The sequence below is a fragment of the Phyllostomus hastatus genome, unplaced genomic scaffold (assembly GCF_019186645.2).
Source record: "Phyllostomus hastatus isolate PE091 unplaced genomic scaffold, TTU_PhHast_1.1 phas_contig_86, whole genome shotgun sequence".
Taxonomy (NCBI): Eukaryota; Metazoa; Chordata; class Mammalia; order Chiroptera; family Phyllostomidae; genus Phyllostomus; species Phyllostomus hastatus.
The window spans coordinates 72,790,778-72,815,864 of NW_025333977.1; positions in this window are offsets into that span (position 1 = coordinate 72,790,778).

A 25,087-nucleotide genomic window follows, 5' to 3' on the forward strand; every position below is an offset into this window, starting at 1 on the left:
GGGTTGGGTTAGCTGAAGTCTCATACAGCTCCCAGGGATCTGCCTTAGTTGTTAAATTAACAAATGATACAGCCAAGCTGTAATCAGTAGCCAGGCTTAAGCTCCACAAGGTGGGGCAGAGTAATTCCTACAGGTGGGAACAGCCTGAAATTTTAAGCAATAAATTAAATATAAATTTAAAGAAACAATACTATTCAAATATAGACTCTACCATTTGGCTTATCACCACTGAATTATGTATTATGCATCCCACTGTCATGAAACAATCAAACTCAGGTGTGATCTGGGTGAAAATTTATTGTTAGAGATATTGGACAGCCTACTTATCATACAGAGTGAGCATGAGGATTATCAAGTATTATATTAAAAAACAATATTTATGGCTAGAATTAAATAGAATTAATTAAATTAGGCTTCAGGTGGTAAGTACACAATAAAGTATATAGATATTGTATTATAAAATTGTACACTTGAAATTTACATAATGTTATTAATCAATTCTGCACAATAATTTAATTTAAAAATAATGATAAGCCAAGAAAAACCCCCAAAGACAGAGAATATCCACATAATATACACACTTCTTTATATACAATGCTAAAATACACTTCAAGGCAAGTCATTCAAAATATAAATTACAGAGATGACATTACAACACAAACAGTAGTACTAATCTATAAAAGAAAAAGATGAGTTGTGCTATGATTGTTATTTACAAAAATACCTATATACCATTTATTTTGGGAGCCACCACTATATTCCCATTAATATTCATTAAGGATATAATGAGATACTCCCTTATTATACAATGTATCTGTCCATGGGTGTGTTTGATCATGTTAGGGAGAAACTAGGAGACTCTTTGTTTAAAGGAGTTGAGGTTATCGTTCCCATGAAACTTAAGAATTTTATATGTGTAGCTAGAACATTTACTTTTTATACTTTAATATATAGTATTTTAATAGAAAAAAGGCCAGAAAGAAAGCTAAGGTGTAGGAAGAATGAAGTCTATCTAAAAGCAAATTGCTAAGCACTTTTTATATGACCCACATTACTATAAAATATACATAGAGGACCTAATGATTTATTTTCTGTTTTTTGTCCTTGAGAAAGCATAAACAAGAAATAAAGAGCTAGTAACTCTTAATTAGTAATTCAATTGCAAATTGTTTTTCCAGGACAACAAGCATATTATCAGTTGGTCATTTTTATCTATAAAATGATTAAGTATGCCTCCTGAGTTACCATTCTCATAAAATGATCAGAAAATAAAATCCACAATGAACTCTCAAATTTGAAGGTAGTAACATTCTAAATTCAGTGGTCTGAATGGTAAGGAAAAATTAGAGTTTTGAGAATGATAGGGATAAGCAAAATTTCAAGATAGATATTAGAAGATTATCAAAAGTAACATCATAGTATGGAATATTTCATTCTAGGACAGTAATTTTTATTTTACTTTCTAAAATTGATTATAGGTTAAAAATTTAGCTTTATAAATATGTTTTATACTTCTAAAAATATAGGGGAAACAAAATATTCTCCTCATTAAGACTATACAATAAAAAACATCTTTCTTTTCTGTTTTGGTTTTCATTTCTTTTTTTAGTTGTTGTGGACGTGAAGTGACAGAATTTTGCATAATAATGTAGTAATATGTTTAACTGATAGGGATTGAAGTTATGGTCTCTATATATGTCTAATATATTACATATTACCTTTTTATATATAATTTCTAGCTGTTGATGGTATTAATATGTAACATTATAAACATGATAAGACAGATATTAGACTTTAATTACATGTTTTTTATATTGGTGATTGAAGTATATATTCCATACATATACAATTAAATCAATGAAATTTAGAAATAATATAATTTTGTAAATGAAGACTTTTAAATATTGAGATCTTCTGGAAACTTTTTTTTAGTTTTATTAAATTTTTTGTGCTTCATAAATGTTTTTCATGACTGACCTAAGTAATTACATGTAGACTTTATTAGATCTTATTTAATGATGTCTGTTACAGTTAAAAGTATTACTACACAAGGAAGATGCTAGAACTAAAATGCAAAATACATCAAATGCAGGGCTCTATGCTTAGAAATATGTGCATCAAGAGACTGTATTTCAAGAAAAACAACTCTCTTCTGTTATGTATGCCTTAAATCTCAACAGTCTGCACATCCCCACTTCTAGGTCAATATTTCTAAAGAAAAATGACACAACAGGGCTGACTGGTCTCACTTGGAATTCATAGTAATGAATCTCATATGAGCACTTCACTAGTGTCAGCAATCCAAAAATATGTGTCTTGTGATCTTTCCTTCCCCATCTCTGAGAATGCTGTTTCATATTACCTGTTCTTTACCAAATCACCACCTAACCCCCCATCAATTCTTTCAGCTGATGATTTTGCATCATATTTTATTGAAAAAATAAAGGGTATTAGAGAAAGGTCTTAACTTGTCACAGAAAAATCAGTTAACAACCTACATCTGTACCCAGCAGTTTCCCTTTGCTCCCCCATGTCTTTACTGCAAGCTTCAATTTACTTGATTGCTGGATTCCATTGTTTGTAAAACACTCAAAATCTTAGGTATGGTGATTACTTTGCTTCTGTTCTAGATCATCAATTGTTCCCTGTTTTCAGAGTCATTTGCAGGGCATAATATACTTTGTTTTAGGTCTTGTCTATTTATAAACAAACTACTGGAAAGACCTCTCTGGACCACACTACATTCTTTGAAAATTCTTTAATCCTCTTATCAGCAAAACATTCAATAAAGAAATCAAGTAGTGTACAATCAATTTCTTAGCTTCCTTCCCTTACACTCTCTAATCTTCTAACTTTATCTTCTCTGATTCAACAAAACTGTTCTTTGGCACTGACATCAGTAACATTTAGGTAGTAATAACCACCTACTGGTAGTAGTAATTACCACCAGTTATTTTTTTGTATCTAGCCCCACCTCTAAGCAACATATAACATAGTTGAACAATCTCTATTATTGTGAGGTATATTTTGGGTTGTGGTTTCCACAACTATAGTATACTCTAATTTTCTTCCTATTTCACTAACTCTGCTTCTCATCGTCCATTGTTTTCCTTTTTGTTTATGATTGAACTTTAAATATTCACATATCTCAACACTCTGACCTAGAATTCCTTTTCATCGCCATGTCATTCTCAGGAACAGAGAGCAGGCCGGTGAAGCAAGATGACAAACACTTCAGAATAGTCAAGTTTTAAAATGATGTATTTTAATTTTTTAATCTACAATAGCAACCAGAATTATTATTTTTTAATTCTAAGTTTCTAATAACTTAATATTTAACCTGGACTAAATTATAAACACCCTTTACCCACAATTGCTGTTCTTTATTATATCTATCTCTTTTAATTTCTCTTAGGACTTATCTCTGTTGAAATAAGCTTGATTGTTACTCACCTACTTTTCTCATCTAAAATGTCCCTTACCTATCTGCATTACCAGTGCTTAGAAAAAATGACTGGTAAAGCATCTGTAACATAAGAGGTGATAGATATATTGTTAAGTAAATGGTAATCACTTGAACATTCTAAAATATTAATATTGAGACTAAATTTTGATTAAATGAGTAATATTTTTAGGCTAGGAAAATAAAAATCAATATGCTTATATTTTTAAAACTTATAAAGGTCATAATTACAGTAAACATTATCTTTTTCATTCTTTCTTGAAATAATAATAATTTGAAGGGTCCAGTCCATGAACTTTTTACCCCAAGATCATTTGCCTACCGGTAAATTTAAGGTGTGGCATGTATTGCAATGCAGTTAGAAAACTGACCTGTGACAGGTAAGATAATTTCACACACAGTAGAGATGAAAAATTAGGATAGTTAGCTTATACTGAAAAGGTCTTGAAAACAATTTTAATATAAAATAATGAAGAATCATTATAGGTTTCAAGCAGCAGAACATATGAAAATACTATTTAAACATGGTACATCAAGCATCAGTGGAGAGATGAAGGGCAAGGAAACCTGGGGAAAATGTCTGTATAATTATTTTACAGAAAAGTGTACATAGTGCTTATGAACTTAACTGAGATTGGGCAATTATTTAGGACATGGAGAAGACATACTAAATGTAAAATGGACATAGAATTTTTAGGACTTACTAAATTAGATGTGAGAATAGGGCCAAGAGAACAAAAGGTTGGTTTTGAGATTGGGCAACAAAATAAAAGTTATACCAGGGACAACAAGGGGGAGAAGGGCAGTATCTAGGAATAATAAAATCTTACAGGAAATATGACAGACTCAGTTTTTGATGTCAATGTTGAGATACAACAGTACATTAAAATTATACTACAATCCTGTCTGAGACAGGATAGAAACAGTGGTGATGTAATTAAAGGCGGATAATTCCCCCTTTCTTTCTTCCTTTCCATAACCTCCAGGAAAATTCAAACTCTCTCTGGCTCTCCATTATTCTATCTTCCTTTTTAATCACATTGTTTTTTTTTTTCATTATAAGACATTGGATATGCTAAGTACTCTTAAGCATTCTTAAAATTTACTTAACTTGCTGAAACACCACTCTCCCTGCAATTACATTGCAGCAAGCTAGAATATGTAATGTGGTAGCGGCTGCATCCAGTTCCTTCTTTTCTCATCACATGCAGGGTTGTAGGTTTCAGGTCTATTATAATCCAAACAGCTTGGCTTTCTTTTAAAACATTTTATTTTATAAGAATTTATTAATCACTGACCCTTTCCAGAATCTATCTGAAGCATCCCCTAAATCAGTGTGTTTTATTGGCATGGGTATCCAATTAGCAAATCACCATTAGGAGGAAAAAAAGAAAGATGGTTTTGCTCTAGTCATTAAATCTATCTCCACCTGTATGTAGAGACACATACACACAATGTAACATAGAGAAGTATTTTGTCATATAGCTGCAAACTGGTTTACTTTAGAAGTGGATTTGGGAATGTAAAGTATTATATTGAAGAGTATGTTTATACTGGAAATTGTTGAAGATCCAGTATATAGAGCCAAAATTGTGTTTGGTTTGTATCATACTTAAAAGTCTCTCAGGGAATTCATGTTTGATACTAAAGCTGACTGTTTTTTCTTTATTATTATATGCGATCACTATTTCTTTATTTCACAATGCCACGTGATTTTTTTATATTTAGGTATTTATATAAAATCCATTTTAAATTATTCAGCATTCCATGTATAATAAATACAAACATTTTATAACCAATACAATAAATGTGCATGTACACAGATGGTTTCTCTACATGATCTGCACTATACCCTGTGATTCATGGCTTACATGCTCTAGGGGAAAGAGCTTTTTATAAATACTGGATTAGCACCATAATTACACTTAATTTGAGAAAAAATGCAGGCATGAGAAGATGGAAGGCAACTCTAACAACTGATAAAACAGGAGAAGCATGTTACCAAACAAAAGTAGGGCTTAGGAGTCTACTGTTAACACACGAATATTCTGAAGAAAAAGGTTAGTGGGAAGGAAAAAGGTCATTATTGAAATGTTGCACAACTTGGGAGAATGGGAAACTTCCCAACTCCAAGCCAATCTTTTCCTCAAAAGACACAGAAAAAACTTATGTGTACCCAAAAAGACTGAAACCCCCAAACCATGCCCTAAAAACCCACTTCACCCTTGTCTGTCTTCTGAGGTCTGGGGCTGCTAAGCAGAGGGCTCTCCAGCTTCAGGTTACCTACAGTCTTTTTCTGGGGCCAGCACAGCCATCATCACACATGGCTACTTCCCATGCCGGGGCCCCAAGGCCGCTGCCAACTGCTGCAGCTGGCCATATGGGGGCTTTGTCATGGTGGCTGTGGCATCTGGCACTCCCCACCCAGGGGCTACAGGTCCTGCAAGCATTCTGGCTGGCGTTTCCATGAGGTGGATCCCAGACAAAGAGAGGAAAGTTTCTAACTTCCCTACATTTAACTTTCCTGTTGCAAACTTCTGTGCAGACCAGAAGGGTTCAGCTCCCCCAGCCAATCCTGGCCTTTTCCCAGGCTAGACTGACAGGGTTTACTCCAGCTCAGCACCTGCCCCTTCCACCATGTTAAATTTTAAGTTATAGGTGCCCATGCCCCTTGGTCTCACATTCAATCAGGGGCCGGAGTGGGAAAGAGGGCTTTTTCTTTTGTCCTTCACTTTCTAACCTCATGCATACTCTGTGCAGGGCCTCCTAATGCCATGTCTCTGCCTGGAGTAGAGAAGTCAGTCATCACTCTCCATGCTTGCAGTACAGCTCCACCCTCCTTGCCTCAGGAATTTCCTATGAACCCTCCCTCACTCCGACACCACACCAGTATCAACCAGAAATCTCATCTCATAAATTAACTGAATAAAGAGCCACATGGAATTAATGACTACATAAATTATTCTTACCTTTTCATTTTTGAGAGTATTGGGTTAAATTTATATTATTTACTTGTTAGTCATCATAATCTCCTTATTCTCCAAAACCCTGCTATGTGTATTATCACAATATGTTTTCAATATTATAATCTATATTTTTAAAGAACAATCACAGACTAGAAAATAAAAAAGGGGGGAAGAATAGAAAAACTGGTTAGATTTATAATGGTATATTATAGCCAGAGAGAGAACAGAACTGCTGACTAAAGAAAGTTATAAAATTCCTCTCAAGAAATGATGCAGGCATTTATGGAAATCACTTTCTGTAACACATGAGATGTAACACAGAAAAAGAAAGATACATTCAGCTCATGTTTTAAGAATAAGATGGTTATGGAGGTACTATATTGCTTCTGCCTTCCCTTCTCTGTCATGACATACTTTGGACTCCCAATCAGCATTGACTTGTCACCCCTATGGTGTTACTTACATTGATGCATAAATATTACTAGATTCCTGAGCTCAAGGTTTTTTTTGCCAACACAGGGAATGCAACATGTTAAAAATAATGACTCTTAAATGTGAAAAGTGAGAATTGCTTGGAGGACAGAGGAGTTAGTAATCACTTGCCCAGCAGAGGACCCTCCCGTTGTGAGATCTGACATTTGAAAATCCAAGGCAGATGATGATAATTTAACATGAGGGGCTGGCTGAAATTAGTGGTAGGAAGAATCATTTTAAGGATTTGATAGTTGAAATTTCCTTGGGTTCCAGATTGCTCTTAGAAATAATTACCTTTGTTTATAAAATAAAAGGTATTGTATATGAAAAGAGGCTTCAAAACAGAGACTAAAACCTCATAATAGACTCCAAAACTAAAAGTGTTGGGTTCCTTTCTGTTTAAACAGGCAAATGGAAAATTTGAGAATTTATTTATTTTCTTTTCTTGATTTGCTTTCATCTCATAATGCAGGAAGAAAAGGAACTGAGTAAAGGGACAGCTGATAGAGAAATAATGAAGATTAGGAACTACATTTTGTCTTAAAAGTGGAGTTATAAAATATTCAGTTTTCAGCTATTTATATTGCTGCAATCTATAGGTTTCAAAACAGACTGACAGTGTCCTACCTGCACAAATGCCTTAAGCAAATAGTTTATTTTGTGTCAGCAAGAAAAAGTCCTGGGACAGAAGCAGCAGCTTCAGGATTATTAGATATCCTTATGCTTAACTAAACAAATGCAACCAGGAACACAGAGCGTTTAATGATTCTGAGAACATAAATCTTCTGAAAATTTACCTTGTATTTCCCACAGTATATAGTGTTGAGTTTGAGTTTATTTCTCTAGATATTAAAAGATAGGTTCCAACATGCATCTGATATTGTTACTTTCCATTTGACCCTTAAAAGTATAGTTAGGGTCACACTTCTACCCCTATGAAATTAAAATATCAGTGTAAGTAGTCACAACATTTGCCTTGATATTATTGTCCCACAAACCACCTTTTCTTGCGTTGCATCTCTAAACTTTGGAAGCATTAAAACACAATGATTGCATTTATCTAACCACTGACTAGTTGTTGTGCAGGTCTCAGCTGATTGAGAGTGATGCTACAGGATAGGAGCACCTGAGGCACTGGCCTAGCCCTTTGTTCCTTTTAGCAAGCTGCCACTGACATTTCCCTCAGAACAGGGAATCTGTCTTTATTAGGGTTCATGGATAGGGTGTCTAGGGTTTCATTGCACTCTTTATTGGCTAATTTTAAAGCATAAGAATAAGAATTAGTGTGAGGGAAGGAAGTTTCAGTGTTAAACAAAAGGTCAGTTATTTAGGTTTCCTAGTGCTTTCTGAAAGAGGAAACTTCATGGGTGGGCTCAGCTTAATTCGTTGTCTGGTCTGGTGGTTTTGCTGGTAGCTACTTTTTGCAGCTGACATATGGGTATTCAAGACTGTTGTCTTTGGAAATGGATAGATAGGTCTGCCATCAAAAGCTTAACGTCAGGTACTTCCTTACACTACATTGCCCTTAATTCCTTAGTTTCTCATATCATTTTAACTGCTCTCACAAAAGTACCCAGTATTGTGCTAATGAGCAAATATAATCACCTGTATTAGAACTCACCCTCCATGACTCTCAGCCATTTTGAATAAAGTAAAAAATGCATAAGGTAGCCTTCTCAGACCACTGTAAACTGGCCCTGGATCATTTTATTTGTGATGGGTCTCCGACATAAATGAGCTGTTTCAGACACATTTCACGTTCACTATTAGCCAAATATATCTTTCTTTCCTTTGTTTTCTAAGCAAAATATATTCTACAATATTTTTATAATTGTTATTTGTGAAACTGCAGCATTAAGATCCTAAGTACTTGTAAGTATTAATTGATTTTATCAACTTTTTTATAATTTCAATGTGAGAGAATTTGAGGGAATTTAGAAGTACTTTAATATGTGATTATTTCTTTTATCTCATCAACCATCATCAAATACTTACATGGAACTTCTAATCACATATAGAAGTTAATTTAGAATAATAATAAATAAATAAAAATTCATCCCCCAATAATAATCTACCCAAAAGAAGTATATTCCCAAGATTTATGAATGTTTTTTCTTTTTTAAAAATTAAATTTATTGGGTTAGCCAAAACATTCCCTTAGTTTGTAGGTAAAAATAAAAGAAACATTTTTCATTTTCACCAATAACTTTTTGAACAACATATTCACCCTCTTGTTCTACCACTTCCTGCCATCTTTCTGGCAAATTCATAATCCCACCTACCCCAAAGGTTTTATCTTTCTTTTTTTTAATTTATTTTTTTAATTTTAATTGTTGTTGCAGTACAATTTTCTATCTTTAACTTCCAGCCCAGCCCACCCACCCAGCCCTTCCCTCCTCCCTCCCATTTCCACCCGCCCCTAGTTTTTATCCATGTGTCCTTTATACATCTTCCTGTAAACCCTACCCCCTTTCCCTAAATTCCCCTGAAATTCCCTCTCCTTTCCCCTCTGAACTCTGTCAGTCTGTTCTCTATTTCAGTGTCTTTGGTTATATTTTACTTGTTTCTTTGTTTTGTTGTTTAGGTTCCTGTTAAAGGTGAGATCATATGGTATTTGTCTTTCACAGCCTGGTTTATTTCACCTAGCATAATGCTTTCCAGTTCCATCCATGCTGTTGCAAAGGGTAGAAGCTCTTTCTTTCTTTCTGCTGCCTAGAATTCCATTGTGTAAATGTACCATAGTTTTTTGATCTATTCATTTACTGATGGGCATCTAGGTTGCTTCCAGCACTCGGCTATTATAAATTGTGCTGCAATGAACATTGGGGTGCATAGGTTCTTTTGGATGGATGTCTCAGGGTTCTTAGAATACAAGCCTAGCAGTGGAATTGCTGGGTCAAAAGGCATATCCACTTTTAGTTTTCTGAGAAAATTCCATACTGTTTTCCATAGTGGTTGTTTATTACTAAAAATATATTTTTTTATATTTTATTTTGTTTGCCATAACCATTTATGCCCCTTATACCCTCTTTCACCACCACTGCCCCCCACATAGCCACACTGTTGTCTGTTTTCATGAACTTTCTTCTTTTTCTTAACATGATCCCTCCATTCCCACGATGCCCCCCAGCCAGCCTGCTCTCCATCTATAAGCCTGTCTCCATTTTGTTTGTTAGATCAGTTTGTTCATTAGATTCCTCATATGAGTGAAAGAAATCATATGGTATTTGTCTTTCTCTGACTAGCTTATTTCACTTAGCATAATGTTCTCCAGGTCCATCTGTGCTGTTGCAAAGGGCAAATTTTTTTTTTGTGGCCAAGTAGTATTCCACTGTGTAAATGTTCTGTAGACAATAGACATATGAAAGATGCTCAACATCACTAATCATCAGAGAAATGCAAATTAAAACCACAATGAAATCTCACCACACAACCATCAGAATGGCCATCATCAATAAATCAACAAATGACTATTGGCAATGATATAAACAAAAGGGAAACCTCATGTACTTTCAGTGGGAATGCAGATTGGTGCAGCCACTGTGGAAAACATTATGAAGTTATGTCAAAAAATTAAAAATAAATCTGCTTTGTAACCTAGCAATTCAACTTCTGGGAATTTATCTGAAGAAACCTGAAACACTAACTCAAAAGCATATGTGCCCCACCATGTTCACTGTGGCATTATTTATAATGGTATGATTTGGAAGCAGCCCAAGTGTTCATCAGTAGATGAGTTGATAAACAACATTTTTTAATGATAAACTTAATATATGATAATTAAGAAACATAGTGACCCTTTTTAAATTTTTACTTTGACAACACTTTCTCACTAAAGAAGAAAATTATTATAAACACTTTGATGTTAAAAAAGTTATGTTTAAAAAGTTTTGGGCATCATACTTTAAAGTGACTCCATTTTATCTTTTAACCACTTAATTTTTTTCTTTATTTTGATGTTATCACAGCATTTTGATATCTTAGAAGACTGCTAACTTGCCAAACAAATTTATAACCAATTACCAAACGTTAAATGGAAAAAAAATCTGAGTGTGTGACAGATGGGTATATAAAATGGACTCTCCTGGCATGCCTCACCTAATGACATTTGAAAAATTGACTAATTGGGCTGTAAATGAGATCATCAGTAAAACCATGTGGAATGGAAATTTTACAGAGCAAGCTCTATGTAATCATTTTGTCACATTGGAGATCATATGTAAATCATTACTAATAAAATTTGATCTTCTACAAATCCTCATTACTGATTTTCTCATTTGATATCATTTAATCACCATTTGTTATCATCATCATGGTTTTTCCCTGGTTATAAATCCAATCTATAAGCAAATATATGTACTTTAAAATGTGGTCCTTTGACAAATGACTATTATCATTGTTTTGACTCTTTATATATTGAATAAAAAAATACAGTGTCAAGAACAAAGTTTCTGTATAATAAAATAATGATTATATTTATCATTATTTTGTTTAATTATACTTATTCAAATGGCATTTTGGGGAAGACTTTTCTTCTTAGTTAATTCTGTCTTTACTTTCACAGGTTCATTCAATATTTCCAATCTGTCATTGCTTATGGATTTCAAGCACAAGTACTGAAAGGATATTTGGTTGTACAATTTACTTTAAATGCTACTAGAAACAATAATTATAATGAAAAGAAACCAACAGTCTAAAATATTATCCATGGGTAGTTATTTACTCTGTGTTGCTCTGTGCATTGTAAGGCTAGTTCATCTGATTTTTCAATCATTTTATTCTAGTTATATTTTATTCCAGTTATATATTCTAATTATAGTTTTTATTCATATGTATAAATTATGAAATGCATATTATTAGTATATCCATTATTTTTAAAAGATCTCTAGTTACTCTGTTTTAAGCTAGTAGCATATTCTGGAAAACTGTAGTAATTGTGTTAAAGGTCTGTTTTATTTCCATTATACCCTCTTATTTTTTAGTACTTCATATTATTTTTTATGTTGTTCATCATTTGGATTATTCAATTACAAAAGTAATGTGTTTGAGCCTTATATTACTAAATAAAACTCCATTTGAAGCAAAGTGAAAGTGTCATTTATTGGAGACAATGGCACAAGAGGTCACGTTTGATTTTTCTGTGCTTTCAGTGGTTTCCAACTAGGGCAAACCACAGGAAGATTCAGCTTGCCATGTAAAGAAAAGAAACTAGCACCTCCCTTCACAGTCTGATTTAGAACAATGCTCAGTGCAATGATGCAAAGCAGTAAAAGATGGGCAGTCATTCATCTTAGGAATGGGTCACCAGACCTTTCACTTTACCCATTTCCTTTTGTGTTAGTCAAGAAGGGGAACATCTTTGGAATGCTGAAAAATTGAAGTGTCCTGTATACTTTTGTCCCATTACTACCTTACCAGCCTCTCTGGAAGCTGCACTGATTCTCTCATGGGTATAGCAAACAACTTAAAGTCCTCAGGCAATAATTTTCTAACTGATTAGCAAAATACCTCACATAAATTTATGAAGACTTGCATGCACTCCCAATATAATAAAATTTGTGAGATAAAGTGATTCATCTTGGGAAAGATCTTCTTCCCCAATAGATATTAAATTTTGATTTCTGTCAATCAGTCCAATATTTCTTTTAACTAAGTATTTACTGGGACTTATTAGATGTTCAGATACATGGAGTCGTTAAAGTTATAATCCACAAAGAATTATATAAAATAGTATTAATATGACTTAAAATATAGTTCTGTTTAATAAAAAGCTAGAAAAAACAATGAAAATAAGTCACAGTAAAAATACCAATAACTAGGATAATTTTCAAAAGAAATCTCTAAATCATATACAAAAATTACAAATAAATATTATTGCTATCTATAAACTAAAATATATAATAAAAATAAAAAATATTGGGATTTTTTAATTAAGAATAAAACATGATTTTGAATGAAAAAATAAGAGGATACAAAGATATTTTAAAAAGCCACCCTCACTAAAATCTTAGTTGGTAAAATGAGATTTAAATACATAAAGCCATTATATGACAGTGTAAATAAATTCTGAGCTATCAGACATGATAAGACCTGAGTTAGGCTCATAAATAAATTAAATTGATATAAACAATAAGAAAGAGAAGAGCATTCTAAACATTTAGCATAGAAAAGTGTGCTCAGCGTACTATGAGAGCAATAAAAGGAAGGAAACCTGCCTCACTGGACCCAGTATTGAGAGAATAGGCAGAAGCTGATGACAAAGACCTGAGCTCTGGTTACACATATTTTAAATACTGCATTGCTTCAGAGTAATGGGATTTTCTGGTGTTAATATTAAATTATTCATTCTGAAGATTTTGTCTTGTATCAGAAATTGTATCACATTACTCTTCAGTTCAAAAGTCTCCTTTGGTTTTCTATCACTTCTTTGTTCAAGCTCCTTAAAATATAATTCCTTTCTTATGAATCAGATGACATAGCTTTCTCTCAAATGGAAACATAGCAAACTGAATATTTCCTTAATGCCACTCAAATCTGTTTTCTCTTCTTGCCTTTCCCACATAGAGAATTGCATCACCACTCCCTGTATCACCTGAGCCAGAAATTAGAAAGCGTGCAAATTTAGGCTTCTATTTTTATTTATTCACATTTCAATCATTTTCAGGTATTTCTCATTCTACTTGTGAAATACTTTCCATATTATCTCCATTTTTTTTGTTTCTATGTTTGTTTAAACTATCATTACCTTTTTCTGACCCACTTCAGTCATTATTAGGATTCTGTTTTAAAACTATTCAATAACTACTTTATTTTTTTAAATAAAGCAAATTATCAGCATAGTTTATAGATTGTTCAAGCTCCTTCCCCAGCCCTCTTTTCCAATATTTTCTCTCACAGCTCTCTTCCTCCTTAATTACTCTGTACCAGCTATTCAGAATCAATTAAATTCCCCATAATGAGAATGCACTTTACAGATCTGTGCATTTGCAGACTCTACTGTTACATCTTATAACCTAATTCTTCCCTTCACCTTGCATCCAACTCTGATACTTCAAAACTCTGTTCAAACATTTATGCTCTGAAAGCTTTTTGTGAAGCTGATTGGGTTTCTCTGCTTAGTTTATTAGATTATATGCTAATCCTTATCATGGCACTTTCAACTTTGTTCCAAACTAAAATGATCAATTTAGTTATTTTTTTTTTACCTTATCTTCTTCCTCTGTGGGAGACAGGATGTCTGCTTGGGATATAGTAGATGTTCAGTGTCTGTTTTATAAATAAGAAAGTCTTATTCAGCGTCCCTGGTATTTCCATAAAAAAGGTAGAAACGAGGAATGAGTATTCAACCAGTTTGAGAGGAAACAAAACAACAACAAAAAAACAAACAAAAAACTCTGATTAAAAGGACTTGCCTCCATGATAAGCCATGGTAAGCCACTCTACTGAGGACCAGAGGAAGTCTCTGAAAATTTGAATCTTTATATGCTAATCCAATGAAAGGATGATTAAAAAGATTTTTTTGAATCACAAAAGTTCAAACAAAAGTTTACATACTGCTTATGTTTTGAAAGACAACTTATGCTTTGAACAAGATTTAAATGTTTTGAACTTTAAGTTTTTTTCTAATTTTGCATCTCAATCAAAATCAAGAAATATTTTTGTACTTTATCATGTTTTAGGCACTGTGTCACCTGTGTCCATCATACCCGTGAAGCTCTCAGATACCATACTCAATATTTAATTGCAAGGTTAGAAGTGGGCAGAAAGTTTAAGAGGAAGAATTTCAAGGAGCAGATATGAAGATAGTGATTTCCAAACATCAGACTCGAAATAAAGAAATGTAGAAACCAGTCTCTTCATGGGGAATACCAGGATTTTTTATATCAGACAGCCCAAAGCATATGCAGTTAGATGTTTAAAACTGCTTGAGAGAGATTTGTGTGCACACTCTATGAAATGGAAGCTGAAGAGTGAGAGAATCGTGTTGGAACAAGCAGAGAGCCATACTTATTCTGTGGAAGAGGTTTTGAACACTAGGAATCTGTCAAATGAAACCTAACCATGCTCACAATGAAGAAAATATATTTTGCAATTTAAACAACTACTTTGCATTTTCATCATTTACATGAATACCTCTCCTTTGTTAGTCAGATTGAAGCCAGGGTTGAAAGGAAGCCACCTTTTCCCCCTATTCAAGAAGAACAATTATCTTCAGGATATTTTTCTTTTCCTTGTTATTTGAAATATTATAGTGTTCTCCTAAAGCTGCATTGCATGACTCATCAGATTATTTTAAACAGCCTTGTGTATGTGTGTGTATATATATTATATATATAGTATATTATATATAGTATATATAATATATACATGTACATACATTTATAATTTATATACGTTTATGTATAACATATAGTTATAAGTTATATCTATAAACCCAGAGAGTATTGATTTCATAATCATAGAACTAATAGCTCTTGTTCTCTAATGTAGTCAAAATGAAGTAATTGATAGTTTCTCAGTATTGATTGGCATTTCCTTGTGAGACTAATATGCATAAATAGTCTGAGGCAATCATTAATTGATTTACCCATTTCTGAATCAAATAGTTACCCCTTGAATTATTTATAAGAGAAACATGATTTAAACGTAAGAAATTAAAGATGACAAAGAAATGATATAGTGCATGTACAGAGGTAGTTACTCCATTTTAACACTGATTTACTAGTACCTCAAACTGATTTCTCCTCATGAATGACACTAGCTAGCAAAGATGGCTTTAAATACTACCTCCACTCAAAGTCCAAGGATTTTTTTTCTGAAAGACCATTTTAAAAAGTTACATGAACAAATTAAATATATGAGCTTAAGACAAAATGGCTGTATGTTTGCCCCTTTATTAATTATATAACCAAACAGGATATGTCTTGAATACCCAGAGTTTTCCAGTTTGTACTGAGTAGTAAGAGAAATACATAGAAATACAGACTGGCTTTCCCAAAAATGGTAAATTCTGTAGGAAATAGAGAAAGATAAAATGGCATTTGGCATTTTTATTATTGCTGAAAAAATCCATTTACAAATTTTAATTTTGCCACATCCATTTTCAATGCTCACAATAGAGCTTCCAGTCTTTCTTATTCCTTTATTAAGATTGACATGAAGAACTCAGCAGTGCCATAGGTCTTAGGTTACTTCAATTTATTAATTAATGCAGTTTGAGCTGTAAAAATAAAAGAAAATTAATGCCTGCCAATAAATAAGTCTTTTCATTCCATGTGGCTCCTTTAATCCCTTTATTCTTTAATTGTGTTTTCTTCTACATGTTGACAGACATGTAAAATTCAGTAATCTACAAAATGCTTCACCAGTTATTACTATAGTGGCCAAATTTTCTTGGAGTTTGAAGCTGACCTTTTAGTCATAGCAGCCTTCCAAATGACTTTAAGGTTTGAGCCTACACTCACTTAACAGGCATGAAAATTGCACAAGAAACTAAATTGCACCCACAAGCAACTAAATGAATAATTAGCCATTGGAACTTCATGCCAAGAGTACAAATTAGCCACTCAATTGCACCTGTAACTGGTCACCTGAAGGCTCAATTAGACATATATAGTTTTGCTCTGGCAATATGTATCTGTCACAAAATAACTGACTTACATTTTTAGACCATGAAGAAGCATTTGGCCTTTTTGCACTGCCCTAAAGAACAAGCTTTGGATTTTTTTTTAATACTAAGACATTGTCTGCTCTCAAGCAACATTCTCCGAACATTTTCAAAGCATAATATCTCTGTTTTCTTTTCTCATATTACGTGTTTAGTTTGGTGGGTCACACAGAGCTGTAATAATCTGTGATTCTGTACTTTTGAGAATTGTTGCATCTAAGTATCTATGTTCTACAGAATTATGCATATTATCTTTGAACACAAACTAATAGGTAACTACCAATGCTTGCTCTGTTAACACTGGGTTTTCTTAACAATACATTTTCATGGAAAATGTCTATATTCTTCAGAACAATTTTTATTTCATAGAGAAAGCTAAAAAAGTCAGTGTTCGTGAAACATATTCTTATTTATTGTTGTTCAACCATAAATGTCCTGATTTTCCCCCCATTATTCTCCCCTGCCCTATCCACTTCTCCACCTCCTGCATTCAATCCACCCCTCGTTGTTCTTTTCCATGCATCCATGGAAAGCCATGGAAAAGGGTTCCAAGTCAAGACAGGTTCTGTGACTTGATTCTTCGCCTTCTTTCCCCCATCATTGCCCAAACATGTTCATATTTTTTACTAGATTTTAGTATGCTATTACTAACTCTATATGTAGAACACACTTGTCTTGCTTTAGGGGTAACACCACTGTGTTTTAAAGGCTTGAAAAAATGACAGAAAAAATCATAGATGGGACAGAGAATTTCTATATATCCTTCACTCACTTTCACTTGTTAAATCTTAAATTATTATGGTACCTTTGTCACAACTAATGGTTCATTCTTGAAACATTATTATGTAAGGTCTATACATTATTTATACTTGTTCATGTTTCTCCCTAATGTTCCCTTCCCATTCTAGGATTTCATACAGGTTATACACTACATGGAATTATAATGTCTTCTCAGAGTCCTCTAGGCTGTGAGAACTTTACTTGTTTATGACTTTGGCAAATCTGAGGAGTATTAGTCAGATATTTTGTAGAATGTCTCTTAACTGGTATTTGTCTGATTATTTTTTCATGATTACATTAAGGCTATAGGTTATGGGGAGTATGATCACTAGGCACAGTGACATTCTCATCACATCATACCAAGGGCACATTCTACCAACATAGTTTACTAGTGCTGTTGACCTTAATCAAGTGGCTGAGCTAGTTTTAGTCAGGTTACTTCCCTGAGTTGTAAATCTATTGTACTCTTGGGTCGGATTTCAGCCCATACATAGAAAGGGGAGTTATGCTCCACCTTCAGCAGAAATGTACACCAAAATTATTTGGAATTTTGCTCAGGATATTTATGTACTCCTAGCTATTTGTTTCTTAAGTAAATGATTTATTTATATTATTTTGGACTCACAGACATTTAATTTACACCTTGGGTTATAATGCAATGTTACATTATTTATTTTGTTCTTCAGAATATTTACTTTGGTCATTTGGAACCTTTATAGTTCACTTTCATGTTCCTTTAACACATCGTGTGTATGTTTGTCTGTTTGAACATTTCTTTCATTTCTGAAACTATAAGATGCTCCAGGCTCATCTTGCATATTACCTATCTCAGGCCAAGAGTCAAGAATTTTCTTCTACTAGAGAATGTTATTAAACACCCAAATCTGAGTGGAGTATTGTTCTTTTCAGTTTTGCAAATTATGCTTTTACAAAATTAATGGATTTTATTGAGTCCATGGATTATTTATGAGTCTGTTTTTCAATCTTTTTTTGTGTGTGGGGGCAACCCAGAAATAAGGAAGTTATCATCTTCAACAAAAGAGCAGACTGCAAACCATCAGAATGGAATGGAGCAAGGCTTGATGAATCTTTTATGCTACCCAAGGTTTTACAATGCACTAAAAATGTAACAATGAAATAAATCTAGCATAGGAATAGAGAGTGTCAGACATACCTACACAACCTTCTTTGTTTCCCATTCTTTTATTCTTGTTTTACTTTGAAATGCTGTATAGTTTAAAACAAACAGGAGAGTTGGTGGATGAACAATTTAAAGAAACTCAAACAATATCTGATGTAACTCAATTATACCCATTGAATAGTAAATTTAATGTAATGTTGGAAGTTTTTTTGGCTCAGGTGGTATTGATTTGTTTCTACCAATTCCAATTAACAACCATTTCAAATCCCTACCTCAAAAGATACTTTCTGATTAAATTTTTCATTTTAAAGCATATTTTATTGATTATACTACTAGAGTTGTCCCACTTTTCCCTTTATCCCTCTCCACTCTGCACCACACCTCCCTCCAGCATTCCTCCCCGCACCTGAGTTCATGTCCATGGGTTGTACATATTAGTTCTTTGGCTTCTCCATTTCCTATGCTATTCTTAACCTCCCCCTGTCCATTTTGTAACTAACAGTTATGCTTCTTATTCCCTGTACACTTGCCCCCATTCTCCCTCTCCCCCTCCAATGATAATCCTCCATGTGATCTCCATTTCTGCGATTCTGTTCCTATTCTAGCTGATTGCTTAGTTTTCTGTTTATGTGTTTGTTTTTTAGGTTTGGTTGTTGATAATTGTGGGATTGTTGTCATTTTACTATTCATAGTTTTGATCTTCTTTTTCTTAGATAAGTCTAGATAAGTCCCTTTAACATTCCATATAATAAAGGCTTGGAAATGATGAACTCCTTTAACTTGACCTTCTCTTGGAAGCACTTTATCTGCTCTTCCATTCTAAATGATAGCTTTGTTGGATAGGGTAATCTTAGACATAGGTCATTGCCTTTTATGACTTTGAATACTTCTTTCCAGCGCCTTCTTGCCTGTAAGATTTCTTTTGAGAAATCAGCTGAGAATCTTATGGGAACTCCTTTGTAGGTAACTGTCTCCTTTACTCTTGCTGCTTTTAAGATTCTCTCCTTATCTTTAATCTTGAGTAATGTAATTATGATGTCCCTTGTTGTCTTTCTTCTTGGATCCAGCTTCTTTGGGACTCTCTTAGTGTCCTGGACTTGCATGTCTAGTTCCTTCACCAGATTGGGGAAGTTTTCCTTCATTGCTTGTTCAAATAAATTTTCTTTTTCAAATTAGTTTTCAAGGTCTTGCTCTTTCTCTTCTCCTTCTGGCACCCCTAAGATTCAGATGTTGAAATGTTAAAGTTGTCCTAGAGGTTCCTCAGTCTCATTTTTTTGAATTCTTGTTTTTTTTCATTCTGTTCAATTTGAATGTTTATTTCTTCCCTTTGTTCCAAATTGTTGATTTGAATCCCAGTTACCTTCCCTTCATTGTTGGTTCCCTGTATATTTTTCTTTATTTCACTTTGTATAGCCTTAATTTCTTCCTTTATTTTGTGACCATATTCAATCATTTATCTGAGCATCCTGATTACCAGTGTTTTGAACTCTGCATCTGATAGGTTATCTATTCGTCTTTGCTTTGTTCTTTTCTGTAGTTTTGATCTGCTCTTTCATTTGGGCCATATTTTTTTGTCTTGGTGCACCTGTAACTTTGTAAGGGGTGGAGCCTTAGGCATTCACCAGGGTGGGTTTGTGGTGCTGTATGTGGGTGTGGGGTCAGAGAGGGAACAATGACTCTTGCTACCTTACTTGGCTCTTGCCCCACTTTCCATCACTTCCCTCACTTCCCACAAGTAGATTGTGCCCTTTCAATTCCTGATTTCTGGTTGGGTGGGCTTATGTGCCTTCTAGGATCTCATGGGACTCTCCAACAGACTCTCCTGTGTGATTGGGAGTTTCTTCTTCTGCCACAACCCCCACAGAATTTTAAAGTCAGAGGTTTTAAGGCTTTAATTTCCCAAACTGGAACTCTGTGTTCCACTGTCTGTCTCACTCCGGAAATGTTGCTTCTGACTTATCTGCACGTGAATATAGGATATTCCAGTCTGCCAGCCACTGAATTGCCCACCCTGGACCACTGGATGCTGCCTTGTTATGCTCTCTCTTCACCCCACCTGCTCATCTCTGCCTCTCCTACTAGTATGCATGAATGTTTCTTCTTTAACTCCTTGATTGTTGGACTGCCATACAGTCTTATTTTCTGGCAGTTCTGGTTGTTTTGTGCTTTTAATTTGGTTATTATCCTTCTTTTAGTTGTTCAAGGAAGTGAAATGTATCTAAATATGCCTCAGTCTTGGACAGAACTCTGATTAAATTTTTCTGTATTATTTGTGATAGGGATCCATAGAGTAAAAATTTGATATGATATTTACTAACAATGCTAATGTGCTATGACACAGTTTTTACATAAGAGGATGGTACAAATGTCTTGCCTATGTTATGATATGTCCAAATACTTAATAGAATTTCATTATATCCCAGGATGAATATGACATAAGAGTATGAGATCATGCTAATCTTCAGATATCAGGAATCAAATATTAATAATAATTATATATACAAAACATTGTGTTAGTTGGTGTCTCCTTTGTATTCACTGCTTATTTTGACATATTCAGCTCAGTTCTACTGTGGAAGTACAAAATAATTTTTTTCCTTTTTATTAACAATAAAACATAATGAATAGCACATATATTTCTAATATTTTTCATCACATTTTTGTATCACAATGTATAATTTCCATTAAGCAGCTTGGTGTCATCTACATACTTTCTATACATTAAACAGAATTTGAAAATTTGGAAAGATGTGGTCTTTGGAAACATTTCTGAGTTTTAATGCACAAAATTGGGGCTTACTACCTCAAGACCACTCTAAACATCTTTCTCATTCCCTTTGTTTTCAGAAGTATACAATGTTAGGCAGTATGTAAACCATATAATAAATTGTGCCATCATTTGCTATGTTATAGTAAATTGTTTAACAATTTTTCTAACTTTGTTTTTTTTTTAATTTCATAAGGCTCAGAGTCTATTGAAGTCCCACTTAAAAAAGAATCTAGATTTCAATCACTTGCCACTTCCTCTAAGTGCCCATAATGTATTCCTGAAAACTTATAAAGGCAAGAGACTTAACAACTACATTATTTCCTTCAGTAAGAGGCTTGCATATCTTCATCAGAGATATAATACAGCTCAATTCTTCCATAATGGATGGGATAAGATTAAGAGTGCCATCTTATGTATACCTCTTCACAATGGAACTCTCCTATTAGTACCAGATGTGTTTGCAGGAAAGCTACTGGTGTAGCAGCTCAATGTACACGGGAATTTGCTGTTTTACTGAAAGATGGCTAATTGGGTTAAATACCCTGTAAAAGGGGAAAAAAGGAATTCAGGTATGCTTTTATAAATGTCAGCATTTTAAATCTCTTTTAAGTACATTTTGACATTTAAAATACATACTTCCTTTTCTATTTTTAAAGAATTTTAAGATTTTTAAAGCCTTATAGTTTAATGTAAGATAAAAAATATCCTATGTATAGCTACTTAGACACACGTAAATTAGTAGAGGCTAGCATAAAGATCTCTCTTCTCAGTACTTTGAAAATCTGGGGAATATCATGCCCACAAGTTGAAAGTAGTGTCTAGCATATATTAGGAGGCAAATATCCTTTTTAGGGCTTTGCCTCTTTCTATCTCTCTTATCTTATTCTTTCATGAATCTCAGAAGATTCTTTACATGATCTTTCACTGTAAATAAACTAAGCTTATTTTTATTAATGTGGAAAGTTTTTTTTTTCTGATTTACTTCTTATACATCTCTAGAATTTTTTAGTAAGTTTCCTGAGGTTGCCATTTACAACTACTACACCTAAATATATTACACCCAGTCACATTTAAAGCCATTTAATATTATATTTCTAGCGCTCATACTCCTATCTTATACTCTCCCAAGAGAAAAGTACAAAAGAAGAGACTACCAACAGGTTTAGAACTACTAAAATAGGATAATACAGTGAAAACATTGCTGTTGCTTTATCTAGGCAGCAGAGAGCAGTACAGAACTAGCTCTATGCAAATAAATGTTATCGCCTTAGGGCCCATTAATACATCCAGGATACAAATTCAGAGAATGACTATGATCCATATTTATCCTCTGCTTAATAATCCTCTTTCCAATGTCTTCTCTCTCACTTTAAAGAAAAGTGGCTCAGGAGGAAATTCAAGCAACATCATAAGAATGGAATCTTTCTCTTTCTCTCAGAAAATTGCTACCAACATGGAATAATATTTAATTCAGGCAACTAATCAACAGACCCTGTTTTCATATTAACAAAACCTTAGAGAAAAGTGTTTTTTTTTCCTAACACTATTCAGAGATGCTAATTTCAGTGTTTAGGTCAGTCTAATTTTTATCTAATCAGTTGGGATGTAACCAAACTAACCCTACTGGAAAACCATATTTGACAGTAGTACATTATCTGGGATTTCCATTAAAATCAGCCCTGGCTGGTATGGCTCAGTGGATTGACTGTCAGCCTTCACACCAAAGGGTTGCTGGTTCAATCCCTAGTTGGGGCATATGTCTGGATTCCAGGCCAGGTCCCCAGTAGGGGACATGCAAGAGGCAACCACACATTGATGTTTCTCTCCATCTCTTCCTTTTCTCTAAAAAAATAAAATAAAATCTTAAAAATATTTTTAACTTAAAAAAAATTTAAAAAATAAAATCATTAATGTTCTAAATTCTGGTATTATTTCACTGCAGTTTTTAGTTTTAGAATATCTCTTCAATAAAATATGGCCTCATGAAAGTTAAAAAACTAAAAATCCCTGAATAGCTACTTTACCAAGGATTTAATTTCTTCTTTGAAGCATTAAATGCCGCTTTTCAGGGTTAGAAAAGATGAGACACTTCAAAACTCATTTAAATTCTTTATTCTTAACCACTCATAATATGTAAGGTGAATACATAGTATCATTTGATAGAATTAAAGTTAATGTGTTTGATTTAAAAGTAGTATCTGTAGCTCTGAAACTCCATGTGAATACAATTGGAGTTTCAATGATATCACTCCTTTGAGATATTCTTTTAATCTTTCTTCACTTTTTAAAATCTCATTTTCAGATTTAATATCAGTTTTTTTCTATAGCAAATATTTAAAAACATCATTATACAGTGAAATACTACATCTGGCAATCTCAGATTGTAAACAGACATAGCTAAAAACTACAGAAGCACCCTGGCTGGTGTGGCTCAGTGGATTGAGCACTGGCCTGTGAACCAAAAGGTCTCTGGTTCAATTACCAGTCAGGGCACATGCCTGGCTTGTGAGCTAGGTCCCCAGTGGTTGAATGAGAGGTAACCACACATTGATGTTTCTCTCTCTCTTCCCCTCTCTAAAAATAAATAAATAAATATTTTTTTTAATTAAAAAATCATGTAGACAAAAGAAATATGTGTTTTCAGAGTTCTTACAACAATTAGTTTGTAAATTAGCTCATGTCTTTTTAGAACCTGAACTATTGTCACCTGAGATTACATAGGAAATCAAATAGTTGAGAGCAAAACAAGCACATATACTTTGATAAAGGAGAGTTGGAGATTTAACAGACCTCCAGTCCTCTTCCTTCAACTTCACTGTTCACTTATATTTCAGATTCTTCTTGTAGAAAGCTCAACTGAATGCATTTTTTCTTCCTGGCAATATGGCATGACAGCAATAGCATGGATTTTGGAGATAGAATTTATTCCTGAATCTATCATTTACACTTAAAAAATATAGATAGTTACTATTCTCTAAGTCTTAATTATATCTCAATAAAATTGTAAAATTAATAATTTCTTTACAAAAATGCTTTGATAATTAAATGATATTAGTGGGGTATTTGGCCCATAGCAAATGCTCAGAATGTTCTATTACCCTCATCTCTTAAATTTGTACATTAATGAGTTAAAGCCTAAATATTTTTTTCTGAAGGATATTTGATCTAACAGAAATTGAGTTTATATTTTGGCACTTCCAAAAATATTTTATTTTTGTATTTCAAATATTTGACACTCCAAGCTTTATTCATCCATGTAATATTTACATTATTTTCCCTTATACTTATAAGCCAAAGTCAGAAACTTGAACCCATTAAAAAGAATCATTTATAACCAACATGGTCCATTCACATTTAAGCACTGGATTTATGTAGTCAGTGTGCAACCCAACATGAGATATGAGTGGAGTTACTTCTGCAGCTTTTTACTTGTGTAATATGAATAAGGTTTTATTGCAACACATCATGTACTCTCTTGTACATCTTAGGCCAGTTTTTATCTGCAAATCACGCAGTTAGGAGAGTTTTAGTCAACTCAAATACAAAACAAAAAATGAAAATTTCACTAAATGTTTTGGTATTAAGTGTCAATAAAATCTTCAAAACTCTTTCTTTGACAGGTTTTGGAGTGTCACATAAATTGCATATTAAATGATATTAATGACATTAATAAAGAAAATTATTTAATAAGGAAAATTTGAGTCAATTGTAATAGAAACAAATTAACTTCCTTAATACAGCAAACAATAAAACTGAACATAAAACAAACAGAATTTTATTAAAAAAATTAAATTGCAAGTTTATGTTTAACTCATTATATATATTA